The sequence below is a fragment of the Triticum aestivum genome, chromosome 6A, assembly GCF_018294505.1.
Source record: "Triticum aestivum cultivar Chinese Spring chromosome 6A, IWGSC CS RefSeq v2.1, whole genome shotgun sequence".
Lineage (NCBI taxonomy): Eukaryota > Viridiplantae > Streptophyta > Magnoliopsida > Poales > Poaceae > Triticum > Triticum aestivum.
Window position 1 is genome coordinate 501145523 of NC_057809.1, and position 16909 is coordinate 501162431.

The following is a 16909-nucleotide window of genomic DNA, read 5'->3' on the forward strand; positions in this document are numbered from 1 at the left end:
AGGTCTCACACCTCTCAACACAGGCATGAGCCTGAAATCCCAATTTCAGCTCTTGGAACATCTCATATGTCTTATGGCGTTCAAAATGTCATTGGAATCCCTATTCTAAGCCGTAAAGTATGGTGCACTAAACTATCAAGTAGTCATCAGGATGTGTTTGTCAGGTGTTCACAACATCCACAGACGACGTTGTAGGGGTTTGCACATCGAGCGGTGCATGAAAGACGTAAGCCTTCTGTGTAGCAGTGAGGACACTCCTCGGACTACGGACCCAGTCCGCATCATTGCTTACAATATCTTTCAACTTAATCTTTCTCTAGGAACGTATTGAAACAGGGAGCTACAACATGAGCTATTTATCTACAACATATTTGCAAAGACAATTTAGACTATGTTCATGATAATTGAGTTCATCTAATGAACTCCCACTCAGATAGACATCCCTCTAGTCATCTAAGTGAAACATGATCCGAGTCAACTAGGCCGTGTCCGATCATCACGTGAGACGAACTAGTCAACATTGGTGAACATCTTCATGTTGATCGTATCTTCTATACGACTCATGCTCGACCTTTCGGTCTTCCGTGTTCCGAGGCCATGTCTGTACATGCTAGGCTCGTCAAGTCAACCTAAGTGTTTTTGTTGTGTAAATCTGGCTTACACCCGTTGTATTCGAATGTTAGAATCTATCACACCCGATCATCACGTGGTGCTTCGAAACGACGAACCTTTGCAACGGTGCACAGTTAGGGGGAACACTTTTATTGAAATTTTAGTGAGGGATCATCTTATTTAAGCTACCGTCGTTCTAAGCAAATAAGATGTAAAACATGATAAACATCACATGCAATCAAATAGTGACATGATATGGCCAATATCATTTTGCTCCTTTTGATCTCCATCTTCGGGGCTCCATGATCATCGTTGTCACCAGCATGACACCATGATCTCCATCATCATGATCTCCATCATCGTGTCTTCTTGAAGTTGTCTCGTCATTTATTACTTCTACTACTATGGCTAACACTTTAGCAATAAAGTAAAGTAATTAGATGACGTTTATGTTGACACGTAGGTCATAAATAAATTAAGACAACTCCTATGGCTCCTGTCGGTTGTCATACTCATCGACATGCAAGTCGTGATTCCTATTACAAGAACATGATCAATCTCATACATCACATATATCATTCATCACATCCTTTTGGCCATATCACATCACAAGGCATATGCTGCAAAAACAAGTTAGATGTCCTCTAATTGTTGTTGCAAGTTTTTACGTGGCTGCTATAGGTTTCTAGCAAGAACGTTTCTTACCTACGCGAAAACCACAACGTGATATGCCAATTTCTATTTACCCTTCATAAGGACCCTTTTCATCGAATCTTATTCGACTAAAGTGGGAGAGACAGACACCCGCTAGCCACCTTATGCAACTAGTGCATGTTAGTCGGTGGAACCAGTCTCACGTAAGAGTACGTGTAAGGTCGGTCCGGGCCGCTTCATCCCACGATGCCACCGAATCAAGATAAGACTAGTAACGGCAAGTAAATTGACAATATCGATGCCCACAACTGCTTTGTGTTCTACTTGTGCATAGAAACTACGCATAGACCTAGCTCATGATGCCACTATTGGGGAACGTAGCAGAAATTCAAAATTTTCTACGCATTACCAAGATCAATCTATGGAGTAATCTAGCAACGAGGGAAGGAGAGTGCATCTACATACCCTTGTAGATCGCTAAGCGGAAGCGTTCAAATGAACAGGGTTGATGGAGTCGTACTCGTCGTGATTCAAATCACCGATGATCCTAGTGCCGAACGGACGGCACCTCCGTGTTCAACACACGTACAGCCCGGTGACGTCTCCTACGCCTTGATCCAGCAAGGGGGGAAGGAGAGGTTGGGGAAGACTCCATCCAGCAGCAGCACGATGGCGTGGTGGTGGTGGAGGAGCGCGGTACTCCAGCAGGGCTTCGCCAAGCACCGCAAGAGACGAGGAGGGAGAGGGGTAGGGCTGCGCCAAGAAGGAGATTGAATCGTGTCTATGGCAGCCCAAAACCTCAAGTATATATAGGGGGAGGGGAGGGGCTGCGCCCCCACCTAGGTTTCCACCCCTAGGGGTGGCGGCCAGCCCTAGATCCCATCTAGGAGGGCGGCCAAGGGGGGGAGAGAGGGGGGCGCACCACTAGGTGGGCATTAGGCCCATCTGAGCCTAGGGTTTCCCCCTTTTCCCTTCTCTCTTCGCCTTGGGCCCTGGTGGGGGGAGCACCAGCCCACCTGGGGCTGGTCCCCTCTCACACTTGGCCCACGCAACCCTCCGGGGCAGGTAGCCCCACCTGGTGGACCCCCGGGACCCTCCCGGTGGTCCCGGTACGTTACCGATAGCACCCGAAACTTTTCCGATGACCAAAACAGGACTTCCCATATATAAATCTTTACCTCCGGACCATTCCGGAACTCCTCGTGACGTCCGGGATCTCATCCGGGACTCCGAACAACATTTGGTAACCACGTATATCTATTCCCTATAACCCTAGCATCATCGAACCTTAAGTGTGTAGACCCTACGGGTTCGGGAACCATGCAGACATGACCGAGACACCTCTCCGGCCAATAACCAACAGCAGGATCTGGATACCCATGTTGGCTCCCACATGTTCCACAATGATTTCATCAGATGAACCACAATGTCAAGGACTTAATTAATCCTGTATACAATTCGCTTTGTCTAGCGGTACGATACTTGCCCGAGATTCGATCGTCGGTTTCCCGATACCTTGTTCAATCTCGTTACCGGCAAGTCTCTTTACTCGTTCCGTAACACATCATCCCGCGATCAACTCCTTGGTCACATTGTGCACATTATGATGATGTCCTACCGAGTGGGCCCAGAGATACCTCTCCGTTTACACGGAGTGACAAATCCCAGTCTCGATTTGTGCCAACCCAACAGACACTTTCGGAGATACCTGTAGTGAACCTTTATAGCCACCCAGTTACGTTGTGACATTTGGTACACCCAAAGCATTCCTACGGTATCCGGGAGTTGCACAATCTCATGGTCTAAGGAAATGATACTTGACATTAGAAAAGCTTTAGCATATGAACTACACGATCTTTGTTCTAGGCTTAGGATTGGGCCTCGTCCATCACATCATTCTCCTAATGATGTGATCCCGTTATCAACGACATCCAATGTCCATGGTCAGGAAACTGTAACCATCTATTGATCAACGAGCTAGTCAACTAGAGGCTTACTAGGGACATGGTGTTGTCTATGTATCCACACATGTATCTGAGTTTCCTATCAATACAATTCTAGCATGGATAATAAACGATTATCATGAACAAGGAAATATAATAATAACCAATTTATTATTGCCTCTAGGGCATATTTCCAACACCATTAACATGAAAAGTGACATTGCCTTTGGTGCAATCAATAACAGCCCCTGTAGTATTCAAAAAGGGTCTTCCAAGAATAATAGACATACTATCGTCCTCGGGAATATCAAGAATAACAAAGTCCGTTAAAATGGTAACGTTTGCAACCACAACAGGCACATCCTCACAAATACCAACAGGTATAGCAGTAGATTTATCAGCCATTTGCAAAGATATTTTAGTAGGTGTCAACTTATTCAAATCAAGCCTACGATATAAAGAGATAGGCATAACACTAACACCGGCTCCAAGATCACATAAAGCAGTTTTAACATAGTTTCTTTTAATGGTGCATGGTATAGTTGGTACTCCTGGATCTCCAAGTTTCTTTGGTATTCCATCCTTAAAAGTATAATTAGCAAGCATGGTGGAAATTTCAGCTTCTGGTATCTTTCTTTTATTAGTAACAATATCTTTCAAGTACTTAGCATAAGGATTTATTTTAAGCATATCAGTCAAACGCATATGCAAGAAGATAGGTCTAATCATTTCAGCAAAGCGCTCAAAATCCTCATCATCCTTTTTCTTGGATGGTTTAGGAGGAAAAGTCATGGGTTTCTGAACCCATGGTTCTCTTTCTTTATCGTGCTTCCTAGCAACAAAGTATCTCTTATCATAACGTTGATTCTTTGATTGTGGGTTATCAAGATCAACAGCGGGTTCAATCTCTACTTCATTGTCATTACTAGGTTGAGCATCAACATGAACATCATTATTAACATTATCACTAGGTTCATGCTCATTACCAGATTGTATTTCAGCATCAGAAATAGAAATATCATTAGGATTCTCAGGTGTGTCAACAACAGGTTCACTAGAAGCATGCGAAGTCCTATCATTTTTCTTTTTCCTCTTCTTAGAAGGACTAGGTGCATCAATATTAGTTCTCTGAGAATTTTTCTCAATTCTCTTAGGATGGCCCTTAGGATACAACGGTTCCTAAGTCATTTTACCACCTCTAGTCATAACTCTAACAGCATTATCATTATTTTTACTATTCAACTCATTGAGCAAATCATTCTGAGCTTTAAGTACTTGTTCTACTTGAGTGGTAACCATAGAAGCATGTTTACTAATAAGTTTAAGTTCACCTTTAATATTAGCCATATAATCACCCAAGTGTTCAAGCATGTCAGCATTGTGTTTAGTTCCCTACCAAAATAAGCATTGAAATTTTATTGTTTAATCATAAAGTCATCAAACTCATCCAAGAATGGGCTAGCAAACTTAGTAAATGGGATTTCAGCTTTATCATATTTATAGAGAGAATTTACCTTTACTACCTGTGTCGGGTTATCAAGACCATGTATTTCTTCAACGGGCGGTAAATTAAGACCATGTACTTCTTCAATAGGAGGTAAATTCTTAACATCTTCAGCTTTAATACCTTTTTCTTTCATAGATTTCTTTGCCTCTTGCATATCTTTAGGACTGAGAAATAGAATACCCCTTTTCTTCGGAGTTGGCTCTGGAGTTGGTTCAGGAATTGAATCAGGGATTGGATCAGGAAGCGTCCAATTATTTTTCATTAGTCAACATGTTATTCAATAGAATTTCAGCTTCATCTGGTGTTCTTTCCCTGAAAACACAACCAGCACAACTATCCAGGTGGTCTCTGGAAGCATCGGTTAGTCCATTATAAAAGATATCAATTATTTCATTTTTCTTAAGAGGATGATCAGGCAAAGCATTAAGTAATTGGAGAAGCCTCCCCCAAGCTTGTGGGAGACTCTCTTCTTCAATTTGCACAAAAATATATATTTCCCTTAAAGCAACTTGTTTCTTATGAGCGGGGAAATATTTAGCAGAGAAGAAATAAATCATATCCTGGGGACTACGCACACAACCAGGATCAAGAGAATTAAACCATATCTTAGCATCAGCTTTTAATGAGAACAAAAATAATTTAAGGATATAATAGTAGTGAGTTTTCTCATCATTAGTGAACAGGGTGGTTATATCATTTAATTTAGTAAGATGTGCCACAACAGTTTCAGATTCATAGCCATAGAAAGGATCAGATTCAACTAAAGTAATTATCTCAGGATCAACCGAGAAATCATAATCCTTATCAGTAACAAAGATAGGTGAAGTAGCATAAGCAGGATCATATTTCATTCTAGCATTCAAGGTTTTTTGTTTCAGCTTAGCTATAATTTCTTAAGATCACTCCTATCATTGCAAGCAAGAAAATCTCCAGCAGTTTATTCATCCATAGCATAGCTCTCAGGCACAACAGGTAATTCGTATCTAGGGGGAGAGTCTTCATCATCACTTTCATCAATATTATCAGTTTCAATAATTTCATTCTCTCTAGCCCTAGCAAGTTGTTCATCAAGAAATTCACCAAGTGGCACAGTAGTATTGTAACATCCCAAATTTTCAATTTGGAATGTTATACATAGATCATCATGCATATCATAATTTTCTTGCATTTTGCCCGATCCTAGAAATTTCACGCAACTCAAGGACCTTCGGAGAGAGTTGGAGATTTCGTTATTTTCATATTTGAGAGTTTTCTCGAATTTGAAAAGAGGATCATTTGATTTATTTATTTTATCTTCAATTATTTTTCCGGTGTCAAATTATGAGAGAGGGAATAATATGACTTTCCCAAAATTCAGGAAAAATGAAGATTTAATAAATAGATCAAGTTTTGTTTTCCGGTGTTTGTTTGCGTTTGTTTGGATAGGGAAAAATGCGCGTTTTCAAAAATTGCATTTTAGGCCCGGAGAAAAGTTCATTTTGTTCGGCTCATTTTTAGGAGTCGGGGAAATTTTACTTTAGAATTTTTGGAGCTCGTTTAGATTTTCTTTTCTGTGTTTTTCTGCGCGCGAAACCGTTTAGAAAAAAAGGAGCCTCCCGCCAGGCCAGCCGGGCCAAAGGCCCAGCCAACCGGCCCCTCCCCTCGCGCGCAGGCGCCAGGCGCCAGGCGCCCAGGCCGCCGCCGCTCCCTGGCCGAGTCCCAGCGGGACTTAGCTCGGTTAGCCCCTCCCCTTTCCTTTGTTTTGTTTTCCTATTCCTACTCTATTTCTTGTCCCCTACCCCAAGTCTCCTCTCCCCTCACCTATATAAATACCCCCACACCCCCCCCCCTCTAAACATCAAATCAAAACCCCTCTCTCCACCACCCAAGCTGTGCCTCACCCCGCGCCTCTCACCCGCGCCGCGCCCTGCATCACCCGCCGCCGCCGCGCCTTGCCTACACCGCCGCCGCCCCTCACCCACGTCGTCGCCGCCGCCTAACGCCGCCGTTCGCCGGAGCCCCTCGCCGGAGGTACCGCGCCGCGTCTCTTTTCTTTTCCTCAGATCGGTTTTCTTATAAATCGTTTCGATTCTTTTCTTCTCTTCTTATTCGTTTTCTTTCCGGTTCTTATCTAAACCGTTCCGGTTTTCTAGATCGGTTTTTCGTTCGGTTTTCTTCTCCGAAACCCTAGATCGGATTCGTTTTCTTTTCCGATTTAGTTGCCTTGGACCGTTCGCCGGACCGTTCGTCCTAACGAACGTGATCACTGGATTCTTCTAGGTTAACGACGCCCGTTCGTTAACCGTTTTTTTCTTTTCGTCGGATTTATTCCGCGATCGCGATCTCAGATCCGATCTTCGTTCTAGTCTTTCTTCTCGCTCGTTTATCAGAATCAGGTGATTCAAGCGCCTGTAGTTTCATTTCGAAACCGCCGTTCCGTCTAATCAACTTAAACAAGTTTTTGCCCCGGTAAAATTTGACCTAGTTTCAACTTGCTAGAACCGAGTTGTTTTCTTCCGTCGTTTTTTTTTCCGTCGTCTGTTCGGTTCTTTCTTTTCTTTGCAACCGGAGTTCTTAAGTTGAATTTTCTGGTTCGTTCTCTTGTTCGAGTTTTACCTGTGCATTAGATGAGTACTTATTGTATGCTTGTTGTTTGACTGCGATAGATCACCCAGATTGCGCCGCTTGTTACTTCGAAACCCTAGGTCTCGCGGATCATCAGCAAGGCAAGTAACACTTTGATCATACCTTTTCTACAACCCATGTTTTATTGCATTAGATCAATCCTCTCACATTGCATGATTAGGATCTAATTAAATTGTGGGATGGGAAGTAGATGAGGTAGTACCTATTACCTGTATTATTATGAAACCTTTTTGAGTTACTTCTACGTTTGCTTATTATGCCATGCTATGCTAGTAGACGTGGATTGGGTGAGTGATATCCATGACAGATGTGAGTTGATAATTTTAATGGTTTATCTAAGGTGGCAACTTAAACACACATCTGGGTGGATTGAGGCACCTGATGTCTATCAGGACTTGCCTGTTTTTTTGGACCGCCACCCAGGCTCAAAGGGATCATAAGATCTTTCAAACTAGAAACTTCCGTGTGCAGCCACATGCTACTATGGGGTCTGGCGTAGTTGACTAAGTTGTGCGAACTCTTACGGGGTGGACTAGCAGATGTAGGGGTTGTAGGTGGTACGGTCTACCCCACATGTAAGGTGCTAGCGCTTCTGAAAGACTATGTCTCGGTCATCCGTTTCTCAAACACCATGTAGTGCGAGAAAACAAACGGAGGCGATCGAGTCATGTGGGGAAAAGTGCGCAAACCTCTGCAGAGTGTACAAACTAATCATGATTAGCCGTGTCCCCGGTTATGGACAACTTGAGTATCTAGTACTTGAATATCATTGTGAATCTCAACATGTTACTTCTAATTAATGTTGCTGGGTTTTTAATTACTTAATTGGGATTGAGAATGCTGTCAACCATTCTCAATGTTTCACAACCACCATGATAGTTAAATAAATTTATTCCTTTGCAGTAGGGAAAAATTGGCTTTACGCAAAACTGTAACCATAGAGCTTTCCACCAGCCAGATATGCATATAGTATAGTTGTTTCATTCCATTACTCTCTATGTGTTACTTTGCCAGCATATTCCATGTGCTGACCCGTTTTTGGGCTGCAACTTCTCATGTTGCAGACTTTTCAGACGACGATTAAGGTGCTTCTAGGTCGTGGTTCTATACTCAGTGATGCCGCTGGAGTTGATGGACCCATTTATCTTCCAAGTCTTCCGCTGTTAACGTCACTAGATGGCCTTAAGCCATTTTTATTGTAATAAGTCTCTTTGAGACAATGATGTAATAAGTGTGTGATTGCCACTCTGCTATAAATCCTTCGATGTACTGTGTGGTGTCAGCATTACTGATCCAGGGATGACACCTGAGCACAGAGATCAGACTGTTTGAGGTCTGGTCGCTACAAGTATCAAGCATAGAAGTAGTTTCATCATAAGTATCATGCATAGCAGAAGTGGCATCATCAATAACATGCGACATATCAGAATTAATAGCAGAAGCAGGTTTAGGTGTCGCAAGTTTACTCAAAACAGAAGGTGAATCAAGTGCAGAGCTAGATGGCAGTTCCTTACCTCCCCTCATAGTTGAGGGATAAATCTTGGTTCTTAGATCTTTCAAGTTCTTCATAATGATAAGCAGATATAAATCCCACGTGACTCAAAGAATAGAGTTATGCTCCCTAGCAACGGCGCCAGAAAATAGTCTTGATAACCCACAAGTATAGGGGATCACAACAGTTTTCGAGGGTAGAGTATTCAACCCAAATTTACTGATTCGACACAAGGGGAGCCAAAGAATATTCTCAAGTATTAGCAGTTGAGTTGTCAATTAAACCACACCTGGAAACTTAGTATCTACAGCAAAGTGTTTAGTAGCAAAGTAATATGATAGTAGTGGTAACGGTGGTAAAAGGTAACGGTAGCAAAAGTAATATTTTTGGTGTTTTACAGTGAGGATAACAATAGCAACGGAAAAGTAAATAAGCGAAGAATAATATATGGAAAGCTTGTAGCCAATGGATCGGTGATAGAGAATTATGCCGGATGCGATCGATCATGTAATAGTCATAACCTAGGGTGACACAAAACTAGCTCCAGTTCATCAATGTAATGTAGGCATGTATTCCGAATATAGTCATACGTGCTTATGGAAAAGAACTTGCATGACATCTTTTGTCCTACCCTCCCGTGGCAGCGGGGTCCTATTGGAAACTAAGGGATATTAAGGCCCCCTTTTAATAGAGTACCGGACCAAAGCATTAACACATAGTGAATACATGAACTCCTCAAACTACGGTCATCACCGGTAAGTATCCCGATTATTGTCACTTCGGGGTTAACGAATCATAACACATATTAGGTGGCTATAGACTTGCAAGATAGGATCAAGAACTCTCATGTATTAATGAAAACATAATAAGTTCAGATCTGAAATCATGGCACTCGGGCCCTAGTGACAAGCATTAAGAATGGCAAAGTCATAGCAACATCAATCTTAGAACATAGTGGATACTAGGGATCAAACCCTAACAAAACTAACTCGATTACATGATAAATCTCATCCAACCCATCACCGTCCAGCAAGCCTACGATGGAATTACTCATGCACGGCGGTGAGCATCATGAAATTGGTGATGGAGGATGGTTGATGATGACGATGGCAACGGATTCCCCTCTCCGGAGCCCCGAACGGACTCCAAATCAGCCCTCCCGGGAGAGTTTAGGGCTTGGCAGCGGCTCCGTATCGTAAAACGCGATGAATCCTTCTCTCTGGTTTTTTTCTCCCCGAAAGTGAATATATGGAGTTAGGGTAGAGGTCGGTGGAGCGTCAAGGGGCCCACGAGGCAGGGGGCGCGCCCAGGGGGGTAGGGCGCGCCCCCCATCCTCGTGGACAGGTGGAGGCCCCCTAACATGGATCTTCCTTCCCGTATTTTTTATATATTCCAAAATAATTCTCCGTTGATTTTTAGGTCATTCCGAGAACTTTTATTTCTGCACAAAAATAACACCATGGCAATTGTGCTGAAAACAATGCCAGTCCGGGTTAGTTCCATTCAAATCATGCAAGTTAGATTCCAAAACAAGGGCAAAAGTGTTTGTAAAAGTAGATACGATGGAGACGTATCATATATGTGGACTGAACTGCGGAATGCCGGAATAAGAGGGGGATAGCTAGTGCTATTGAAGACTACGCTTCTGGCAGCCCCCATCTTGCAGCGTGTAGAAGAGAGTAGATGGTAAGTTAACCAAATATCATCGCATAGCATAATCCTACCTGGCGATCCTCCCCTCGTCGCCCTGTGAGAGAGCGATCACCGGGTTGTATCTGGCACTTGGAAGGGTGTGTTTTGTTAAGTATCTGGTTCTAGTTGTCATAAGGTCAAGGTACAATTCCGGGTCGTCCTTTTACCGAGGGACACAGTTATTCGAATAGATAAACTTCCCTGCAGGGGTGCACCACATTTCCCAACATGCTTGGTCCCCTTTGGCTGGACACACTTTCCTAGGTCATGCCCGGCCTCGGAAGATCAACACGTCGTAGCCCTACCTAGGCACAACATAGAGTTCAGCACGCCGGTCTAAATCCTATGGCGCAGGGGTCTGGGCCCATCGCCCATTGCACACCTACACGTTGTGAGGGCGGCCGGAAATATACCTAGCCTCCCTAATACAAGAGCAGGTGTTCTAGTCCAATCCGGTGCGCGCCGCTCAATCGCTGATGTCACGAAGGCTTCGGTTGATACCACGACGTCGAGTGCCCATAACTGTTCCCGCGTAGTTGGTTAGTGTGTATAGGCCAGTGGCCAGACTCAGATCAAATACCCAGATCTCGTTAAGCGTGTTAATTGAATTAACCACGGACGCCGACCAGGGCCAGGCCCACCTCTCACCTAGGTGGTCTCAACCTGCTCTGTCCCTCCGCCACAAAGTAACAGTCGGGGGCCGTTGGGAACCCAGGCCTGCCACTACCTGGATGGAGCCACCTGTCCTTTCAGCCCCCCCCCCCCCACATCCGAATCACTTGCGGGTACTCTACGAACCGACCCGACTTTAGTCACCACATGTATCATATAATAAGCATGTAAGTATATACCCATGATCACTTTGCGACTGATCACGGCCCGATAGTATAGCATAGCAGACGGACAAGAGTGTAGGACCACTGATGTAATACTAGCAACCTATACTAAGCATTAGGATAACAGGTAAAGGTATCGGCAATTGTAGCAACAATGACAGCCTATGCAACAGAATAGGAGTTATCGAATCAACAACAGTAGCAAACCTAATGCAAGAATAAGAGAGAACAGAGTAGGCGATATCTGGTTGATCAAGGGGGGGCTTGCCTGGTTGCTCTGGCAAGAAGGAGGGGTCATCTTCGATGTAGCCGAACACACGTACATCGGCAGCGGTCTCGGAGTCTACCGGATATAAGTAACGGAGGGGGACACAATAAATAACATAGCAATCAAATGTAACACAAAGCAAGATGCGGCAATACGTTGTGCTAGGGGTGACCTAACGTAGGGACAGGTGATACCGGTGAAGTGGGGAAAACATCCAGGAAAGTATCCCTGGTGTTTTGCGTTTTCGGACAAATAAACTGGAAGGGGGAAGTTGTGTGTTTGCTATGCTAGGGATGTGTGGCGGACAAACGGACTGCGTATCCGGATTTGTCTTGTCATTCTGAGCAACTTTCATGTACAAAGTATTTTCATCCGAGTTACAGTTTATTTTCTATGATTTATCAAAGTTTCATTATTCAAATCAAACATTATCCAGAACAGAGAAAGGTGATGTCAGCATGACATCACCATGACGTCAGTAAGTCAAACCCGGTTGACCAGAGTCAAACTTGGCCTGTGGGTCCAGTGGGACCCACCTATCATAGACTAACATGTTAATTAGGGTTTAATTAAGCAGGATTAATAAAGTTTAATTAAACTAGATTATTTATTTAATTATTAATTATTATTTTATTTTATTTTACTTTTTTCTCTTTTTTAACGTTCTATGGGCGTGGGGCCCAACTGTCATAGGCCCTATGGGCCTTAATGGGCATGGGCACGCGGACGCCAGGAGCGGGCGCTGGGCGCCCGCCCAGGCCGACAGGGGAGTGGCGGGCGCTAGGCACCGACGGCCACCGCATCGAGCGGTAGCAGCGGCGCAGGGGGCTAGGGCTGCGCGCTGGCGTGACGCAGCAGCAGGGCCGCCACGGGACGGAAATGGCAATGGGCGGCGCGGTGGTTGCCGAGGTCCGACGCGGGGTGGAGGTGGCCTCAAACGACCGTGGCGGGGCGGCAAGAGCACATCGGGGCGGTGAGCAGCAGGAGAAGGTTGGCCAGAGCGGCTCGGCACGGCCGCGACGAGAGGTGGCCGGCCGGAGCGGGCAAGGGCAAGGGGGCGGCCACAGCAGGCTCAAGCTGCAGCGGCGGCGGAATGGCAGCAGCAACCGCGGCAGCACGGATGGGCGGCGTGCCGGCGGTTGGAGGCGGGCGGCGGGAGCAGCGAACGCTAGCAGGGCAGCAGCAAGGCAAGCAATTGCGGCAGGCGAGTGGGGTAGCAGCGGGTCGTGCGGGCGGGCTACTACGGCTTGGCGAGGGCCGACGTGGAAAGAGGCAGCGGAGCACGCCGCGGGACAGAGGCGGAGGTGCGGGCGGTAGGGGCGCGGTTCGCGGCAGCAGCGAGCCGGAGCGGTGGGGGGTGAGCACGCGAGCGGGCGGTGCGACGCGGCCGGGCACGCGCGCAGGCGGAGGGTCAGGAGTGCGCGGATGTGCCGGAGCACGATGACGACGTTCTTGGGCACGGGCGAAGTGGTGGCCGGGCGCGGGGACAGAGGAGAAAAGGGGGATGGGCGCTCACGTGCGGTGCCGGGGTTCGGGGGACGCGAGGCCTGGTGTAGGCTGGCGAAGGAGAGTCGGGGACGGGCAGTCCGGCGAGGAGGTCCGGCGAGGTTGCGACAACGTCGGGGCAGTGACGGGCGGCGAGGTCCCCGGTTGGCGGCGCGTCCAGATCAAGGGAAGAGGGGGCGCTAGGGAGAGTGGGGGATCGGTGGACGTGGCTCTAGGTCACGGGAGGAAGTGCGGGGATAAGGGGACGGGCTGGGCTGGCCTGGTGGCCGACTGGGCCGGCCAGTGCGGCAGCCAGCTGGGCCGTTAGGCCTAGCATGTGGGGGTGGGCTTGTTTCTTTATTTTTTTGTTTTTCTTTTTAACTTTTCTGTTTTTTAGCTACTGCTTCTATTAGTTTATCCACTAAAGGCTTTTGTAAAATGAAACAATTTGTCAGAACAAATACTAGGCATTATTTAGTACTACCACAAAAATCTTAGAGTTTTAAAAATAGTTTAGAACTTCTATAATTTTGAAAAGGCATTTTAGTAAATACGTGGCCCCTGTTTTAATTGATTTAGGACAATTAAACATTTTATTAATGTTGGTTTCTCCCTGATAATTAGTTAAAGAATATTTGCAAACCACCGAACATTTTTATTTTACCGTTTGAAGAAACAACAATTTGACTTTATTTTAATTTGAATTTGAAATCGGTTTGGATCAAAGTGAGGTTTATAAAAATAATCATGATGACCTGGCACCATTAGTGTGTGATTACTGTAGCTTAACGACCAGGGTGTTACAACGGCGCAGGTGTAACACTCAGTGTTTACGAGTTCAGGCCCATCTCGGAGGAGGTAACAACCCTACGTCCCGTGCTTTGAGGCTTGTTTTCCTTGGGTGGTATGATTACAGAGAGTGCTTAACCCTTTCTTTGGAGGATGGGGACGGCTTATATAGAGTGAGTTGAAGCCTCCATCACTCGCACGTTGCCAGGGTGTTTAATGTCCATAACTATGGCAGTTATAGGTGTAAGTAGTCACAACTACGGTAGTTACAGGTAATGGTAGCTATGACTCTACTTAAAGCTCGACTTAAGGCTACTCGACCGTTACAGCTCCCACGTCGTCCCTCCACCTCCCTTGTCGGCCGAGTGGTGGCCGTGATGCCGACTGGAGGGTAGGCATCTGAGTGATGTCGATGTGTCCGAGTGGACTTCCTGTTATATGCATGTGAATGCTCATATGGTCCAGAGACCTACCAAATATGGTGTGGGACCCTAGGTGGTTCCCAGATGATAGGTCCTTGACCCTACTTGTAGTAGGTGATCTCATAATCGCCCATGAATGATTCCTCGAACGGAAGGCCGAAAGCATGGCCTCTCTACTTGGTTGCGAGCATGCAACCTTCACGATCTGGCAGGGCTTCGCCACTGTGAGCACACAAATGATATTCGAGTGAACCTTCGGTTATAATGCAATGTCCCTTTTGCTTCGCGATAATTCACAAAACCCGGGATGCATCGGTATCCTCTTGAGTCATCACCATGCTCACTATACCGAAATCCTCGTTGCTGGTTTTGTTCTTCTTTCTTGTTATTGTGTTTCGGCATCCCTGTGACCTAGTCACCTGTGTCTAGCCAGATGATGATGGATGTCGTCACATCAAGAGGGCCCTAAGAATATCTCTCCATTATCGGATGAGCAAATATCACTCTTGAGCTATCTAGTCCCTTGTCAAACTTTTCGATGAGCTTGTAAGTTGTGGTTATGATCACTGTATTACAAGTGATGTTTGAGCAACCCCAAAGTCCACCGTATGGTAAGAAATGACTATGATACTCTCATGGTATAAGGAGCAAAATCACATGTTAACACTTCGTGTTATTATAATTGATTACAAACAATATTATCTCAATTCATAACAAACAAGTTTGGGTCGATTCAATATGAATGTTCTTCCAACATCACAATCTCAATGTTATTTTAGTACTATCGTTTACACTTAACGATATCCTAAGATCCGGAAAATGTGATCACAAACAATACTTGAGCTAGTCTTAGAGGCAAGACTAGGAACCTTTATTTTATCCGTTTATCATTTGACACATGCATATGAGTTTTGCACTGAATCACATATTCCAGGATCATGGCAGTTATAGCATGAAATATAAACACTTAATTATGAATATGGAAACATAATAATACAATATTATTGCCTCTAGGGCATATTTCCAATAGTTGGTTCATGAAAATTGTGCAAGGTTGCGTCGTGGTCAGGGCGGTGGATGCCAGGGTGGCGGCTCCGGACGATGGAAGTACGCCGAGGCGGTGGCCTCGGGTGGTGATGCAACAACGGCTCCATGGTGTAGGTTTGCGGCTCTAGATGGCTTGGGAGATGACTTGGTGTTGCAAGGCTAGCTAGGTCGTCAGCCCGGTCGGACGCAGCCTGAGGGTCGGTCTGGATGGAAGTCGGGGTGGCTGCCCCAGATAATTGGCCCAATGTTCATGGTCTGCGGGCGGTCGTCTAGTGTAGCAAGGGCTACAGGACACCTGAGCCATGTGGTGCCTCGTAAGCGGGCGGGGGACGGCAGAGCGGCGGCACCGGAATTGGGGGCGTGTGTTGGTTGCAATTCTGGCCTTGGGTTGTGTAACGCCCTCGATGCGGCTATATCTCCCACGTGTCGAAGCACGACTTAGAGGCATAACTGCATTGAAAGCAATGTCGCAAGTGAGGTAATCTTCACACAACCCATGTAATACATAAGGAAAAGAGATACATAGTTGGCTTACAATCGCCACTTCACACAATTACATGAATAAAGCATTACAACATCCAAATACAATCAAGGTCCAACTACGGAACCAAAATAAAAGGAGAACCCCAAATGCGACAAAGGTCCCCGATCGACCCCAACTGGGCTCCACTACTGATCAACTAGAACGAAACAACACAAAGGACAAGATCTTCATCGAGCTCCTCCGTGAGCTTGGTTGAGTCTCCTGCACGGTCTCAACGGCACCTGCAAACTGGTTTTAGAAGTATCTGTGAGCCACGGGGACTCAGCAATCTCGCACCCTCGCGATCAAGACTATTTAAGCTTATGGGTAAGGTAAAGGTATGAGGTGGAGCTGCAGCAAGCGACTAGCATATATGGTGGCTAACATACGCAAATGAGAGCGAGACGAGAAGGCAAAGCACGGTCGATAAAAGTATGATCAAGAAGTGATCCTAGAACAACCTACGTCAAGCATAACTCCAACCCCGTGTTCACTTCCCGGACTCCGCCGGAAAGAGACCATCACGGTTACACACGCGGTTGATGCATTTTAATTAAGGTTAACTTCAGGTTTTCTACAACTGGACATTAACAAATTCCCATCTGCCCATAATCGCGGGAATGGCTTTTGAAAGTTCATAACCCTGCAGGGGTGTCCCAACTTAGCCCATCACAAGCTCTCACGGTCAACGAAGGAATAGACCTCCTCCCGAGACGTTCCGATCAGACTCGGTATCCCGGTTCTTCAAGACATCCTCGACAATGGTAAAACAAGTCCAGCAAGACCACCCGCTGTGCCGACAAATCCCGATAGGAGCTGCACATATCTCGTTCTCAGGGCACACCAGATAAGCTAAGCATACAGGAGCCGACGTAACCCAAGTTGCCAAGGGATGGCCCTGCACGGTGCTCTGGGTTGGACCAACACTCAGAGGAGCACTGGCCCGGGGGTTTAAATAAAGATGACCCTTGAGTCTACAGAACCCAAGGGAAAGAAAAGGCTAGGTGGCAAATG